This window comes from Nanorana parkeri, unplaced genomic scaffold (genome assembly GCF_000935625.1).
Source record: "Nanorana parkeri isolate BGI_ZX_2015 unplaced genomic scaffold, ASM93562v1 scaffold98, whole genome shotgun sequence".
NCBI lineage: Eukaryota > Metazoa > Chordata > Amphibia > Anura > Dicroglossidae > Nanorana > Nanorana parkeri.
This window is the reverse complement of record NW_017306366.1, coordinates 232,194-237,673: the sequence shown is the minus strand read 5'-3', so window position 1 is coordinate 237,673 and position 5,480 is coordinate 232,194. Positions and strand designations below refer to the sequence as shown.

The 5,480-nt window shown below is 46.3% G+C and overlaps 1 protein-coding gene across 1 annotated transcript in view; it reads left to right on the top strand.

Annotated features, from left to right (window-relative positions):
• Positions 1 to 2,785: 2,785 nt before the first annotated feature.
• The window catches only part of PIAS1 (protein inhibitor of activated STAT 1), a 62,620-nt gene continuing 59,925 nt past the window's right edge, over positions 2,786 to 5,480 (top strand). Inside the window, exon 1 of the mRNA XM_018552827.1 lies at positions 2,786 to 2,808. The gene's annotated coding sequence lies outside the window, so the exon portion shown is untranslated. The remainder of the gene's footprint in view (positions 2,809 to 5,480) is intronic.

The window sequence follows — 5,480 nt, the reverse complement described above, 5'->3', positions numbered from 1 at the left end:
GACAAAGAACTATTCTCTAGCATATATTTTTTTTTCTCTTCTTTTCAAGCTATGAATACATTGAAAGTATCCTATTACATAATATTATTATTTTATAGGAATATTATAACCAATCATATCAATTGTATTATTATTATTGCATGAGGTATCTAAATACTTGCTTAATTCCATTTTTTTTTTATACTGCAATATTCAAGACATACTGAGCTAGTTCACACCATATCCAGTTGTGATACAGTCCGTTCAGTTTGACTGTTGCAGCCAAAATACATCACAATGTTTTCCTATGGGCTTTCTCGTGCTGTATTCACACCATTGCAGTCCGTTCAGATGCAGTCAGAAAAAGTACTGCTTGTCCTATTTTAGCTGAATATAAAAACATTCTGCGCTGTGGAAGCTGTCTCAAAGTGATAAATATAAAAGATGAAAAGCTGCCGTGCTAATAATATAAATAGATTAGATCAAACAGATGCACCACACTAGTCAATAATCATAATACGTGAATAATATAGTGCTAAATATCAAATAGATCACATATAACCAATATAATTAATAAATACTCAGAAATAGTAAAACGTGTCTCTCATTGTAATAGTACAAAACACAAAAAAATTCCCCAGCCTCAACCTGCCAGCCAGCCTGCAACCAAACAAGTAGCCCTGTCAACAGTATGCGTTAAAATCAGAGGTTTTAGTTTCACAAACTTTTGGCCAAAAATATGTAGAAGCCACACTACCTCTGCAAAGTGTGGTCCTAACTCTATGTATCCGAGTCTCCAAGTGTGAGCATATTAATGAAGTTGATAAATTACATGCAGGTGTACCTGGAGGTAGCCAACTCCTCCTAAGGTGCAGGGACGCACTGGAGGCCCAGCAACCAAAAATGCACACTGGGACTCCAGTGCGTCCCCCTAACCCAAAATAGTCAAACTAGAAAAAGTTGGCTACCTCCAGGTACACCTGAATGTAATTTATCAACTTCATTAATATGCTCACACTTGGAGACTCGGATACATAGAGTTAGGACCACACTTTGCAGAGGTGCCTTGGCGCGGCAGTGTGGCTTCTACATATTTTTGGCCAAAAGTTTGTGCAACTAAAACCTCTGATTTTAACGCATACTGTTGACAGGGCTATTTGTTTGGTTGCAGGCTGGCTGGCAGGTTGAGGCTGGGGAATTTTTGTGTTTTGTATTGTTGTAATCCTTCCCAATGTGCGCCCAGCTATAAAGGCCGGTTATAGATTCATGCATGTACCATTTTTTTCTAGTTTTCTCATTGTAATATCTCCAGTAGAGATTAGGTGCAAATTGGTAATTAAAAGTCCATCATAAATTGATGCAAAAAAAAAGTGAAAAAGGTGACAAAGTGCCAAGACAAAAAAAAACAACCCATCAGTGATAAGTTCTTCTTATAGCTGTAGTGTGCAAACTCCCGGTGACTGTGAATCACACCACACTCACCAGTCTTCCATATTCAAAGAGACATAACAATCCCGGATCGCAATTACAGTGAGCGTTTGCTCCTCCACTCGCAGTAGGAACTTCCTCCTCCACTCTCTCTGTGCTCTTTCACAAGAAAGCTTCAGGTTCAGATGTGGTGGTTTAAAAAACGTATCCGTTCCAAGATTCCCAGAAACAATCGCTTTTTCAAAAAATATTCCAATCCGTCATGAACAAGCCAGTCGAATAATCACACAATTAAAATCTTTCCAACTTAGTGTGTCCCAACCTCCACTTCTTTTCCGACGCGTTTTGTACAAAGACTTTTTCAAGAAAGTGCACAAAAACACAAAATAGGCACAAAAACAAAATAGATCACGTTAATCTTGGCTGACTGCGGCCGGTGATGTGACTGGAGGCTACCGTGGTACATAGTCGGGGCGATACCATGTTGGGTTAACAGACAGTGTGGCCTCTTGTTTGTTGTTAAAGCGTGATGAAAACGTTTGCTTGTGAGTACATTTATCCCTTGTTTTATTTATCCTAATAAACGATTTTACACACGGAGGTGGCGCTCTGTTCCCTTTTGTTTTCCCCTGGCCTAGAGGTAGATGAATAAGGTGTAATACTTACCGTATTCCTTGCTCCAGCCGGCTTTGGTGCTGTCCTCTCTGACGCTCTAGGTTGTGGGCGGGCCCTCGCCATCCTCACATGAAATTTAGGGCTATTGGTCCCGCACTGCGCTTGATAATTGTCAGGGTTGGACCGCCGGCTGGAGCACCTTAGAGAAGAGGGGTGTGGTTACAAAGATGGTAGAAGTCCACAGGAACAAGGGGTAAGGTCAGGATTACACCTCATTCCTTTACCCTTAGGCTTAATGAGCATTTAACCCTTGCAAATGGGGGTTGGGGCACTGCAAAGGTAATTTTTTTCCTGCCTGAAGTGTTGCTTAAATTATATATTTTTTTGTAAAAAAAAATGAGGAAGCATTTAAAATAATTTATTTTTCTGTGCTTTTAATCTGTGGACAGGGTCTCTTTAAATCAACTTTGGTAACTTCACCATCCCTACAAGCTTGCTCTACTGGCCACATTCAGCTCACCCATGACCAGGCCATGTAATATGAACCATGTATACAGTATATACACATCCGGTCTATAGACAGCCCGGCCCAGCATCCCAGTCATTGAGTCAACACTGACAGCCACCACTCCAAACACGTGACCGAGGCTCGCGTGCCAGCCCGGGTCTTGGCGCCTTTATTCAAACACTGCGTGATGACATCAGAGGCGCGTAGGAGCCACGTCGCGGCGGGTTCATTACGCCTGCGCGCAGAGCGGCAAGATGGCGGACAGTGCGGAACTGAAGGTAAAGCGCAGCTGGAATTGCGGGGCCGGGATCCCGCCCTGCGTTCGGTGCGGGGAGTCCTGCGTTCCGGTGTGGGTGGGCCGATGGGTCGGTGAGCCGGGGGAAGGTGCGGTCCGGTGGAGGGAAGAGTTCGGCTCGCTGGGTGAGGAAGAAGTGGAGTGGCCGCTATTATTGTTGCTCTTCTACAGGGGGCAGGCGGGGGCGAGCGGAGGGGCGGACGGGCTTGGAGACCTGGAGGGGGCAGTGTGGGCAGTGCTTGTGCGAGAGGAAGCGGGGGATCAGTGAGGAGAGGATGGATGGGGAGAGCGGTGGTGGTACCCGGCTCTGTGTTTACATCCGTGTGAGGAGAGGTGAGCATGGCATCCTCCATGTGTCTGCATACACCATTCCTTGTAATGTCTATGGGGGAATCCCGCCATCAGATCAGTGTGAGGAGAGGTGAGCATGTCATCCTTCATGTGTCTGCACGCACACACACCATTCCTTGTCATGTCTATGGGGGAATCCCGCCATCAGATCAGTGTGAGGAGAGGTGAGCATGTCATCCTCCATGTGTCTGCACACACACACACCATTCCTTGTCATGTCTATGGGGAAAATCCCTCTATCAGATCAGTGTGAGGAAAGGTGAGTATGGCATCCTCCATATGTCTTTACACCCTGTTCTGCCTCAGTACTATGGGGGAATCCCTCCATCAGATCAGTGTGAGGAAAGGTAAGTGTGGCGTAGCATGGGACATCCTCCATGTGTGTGTCTGCACCACTCTCTCATATGGAGGGACTCCCTCCTTCAGTGCATTCTTAGCAGAGATGAATGTTGCACTTCCTGGCACATCCTCCATGTGTATACAAACCATTCAGTGTCTATGTGGGACTCCTACCATCAGTGCAGTATAAGAGCATGAGACTGCTCAGAACCCCCCTCTGCAAGTACCATGGGGGGGTTGACCTGGCCCGTATCTGTACACACCACATGGGACCTCAGAGTGTCTCAGTCCCTGCACCCCTCCCCCATCTCCTGTACAGAACACATCTGTCACCGCTCTGATGGCTCCATCTGACATGTCCGCCCCCTCCGGCTTCCCTCGTCTGGTCTCCATGGTGGACGTGTTGTGTGATTGTTATGCAGATTTCCTGTTGGTGATGATGAATGTACGTCCAGGTCTGTGATTGCTGACCGCACGTTGTCTCTTGTGCTGAGTGTAGACCAACATCCCCGAATATTGTCCAACCCGTTCGTTCCCCTTCTGAGGAAATTGCCCTTGTAATTCATCTGATGAGGTGAGGGTGATGGAGTGAGGGTGATTTATCACTGAGCGTCATTTCATACAGAACCATGTAGAGTGAAAGACAAACCTGTTATGTTATAGACCAGGGGTAGCCAAACGCTGGCCCTCCAGCTGTGGGGAAACTACAAATCCCATGATGCATCTCTCTCTCCGGTAGTCATGTCTGGCTGTGAGAATCTTGTAATGCCTCATGACATTTGTAGTTCTACCACAGCTGGAGAGCTGGTGTTTGGCTACCCCTGTTATAGAGTGTAGGGAATGGTTGTAGGAGATGTAAATGCAATTGTCTTTTTTGTTTTAAAGCTGCTTTCCAGTCACAATGAATATTGGTGTGAATACAAGGGTCACGTGCGTTCTTCATTGATCTTGGAGAGCTTTGTGTATTCCTCTCAGATGTGTCCCCCCCCCTGCCAGAGCTTCCTGTAGTAAGGACCGGTCACTGCAGCTCTCTCTCCTTGTGCAGGGTGACTGGTCTTGTCTCCACCCCCTCCTGTAATGAAGACCGGTCATTGCTGCTCTCTCCTTGTGCAGGGTGAGTGGTGGATGTCAAAATATATTTAAAAAAAAAAAAATAGGTAATATAATTACCACAGTGGGGGGTTATCAAAACTGGAGCGTGAAACGCTTGTCATGCATTTCCAGGCGTTTCCATTGAAGTCACAGCGGCCAAACGTGCTGTAATCTGCCACAAAAAAAGCTCATGTACTTTTTCCCAGCGTTTGGCGATTTTACAGCTTGTGACAAAACTCTCAGGTGTGAACAGGAACCATAGAAATGAATGGGTGAGTTTTCGTGTTGAGAGTTTTTTCAGTTGGCTTTGAGCGTCAAAATGCCCAGATGTGAACAGGGACTCGTACCTGGCGTGGAGCCGGCAATGTAGAGACTTGGACACGTTTCCAAAAAGGAGGTGGCACCTGTCTCTTCCTTCCCTTTCCCCCAACAGATCGGTCAGCCTGACCGCTCAAGTGCATCTATCCACACAAGGTTACCATAGCCAGGGAGTCTCATCCCCTTCATGCCGGTGCGCTCTTCTGTCCCTTTTTTGTCTTGTTAGATATAAAAATGATTTGACTTTTGAAATATTAACACCTGAAGGGCCCATTTACATGAAGCGCTGCGCCATGCACATGTTACCAAGCGTGGGGTGCACATTGCGTGCAGTATTGTGCTCCGTTTATTGCCATTCGTTTAGTGGTAGCTGTGCGTTGCAGCTCACTGTACCACAATACCGTGCAGTGGAAAAAGTAGGGCATACATTCGTAGGACTCCAGGCTTGTAAGAATCGAGTGCAAAGCTGGCCAAATACCAGGAGCCAGGTCACCAACGCTCTGTAAATATTCACCCCACAGTTTGATGGCAGAAGGAGCCCATCAGTATTCCCCC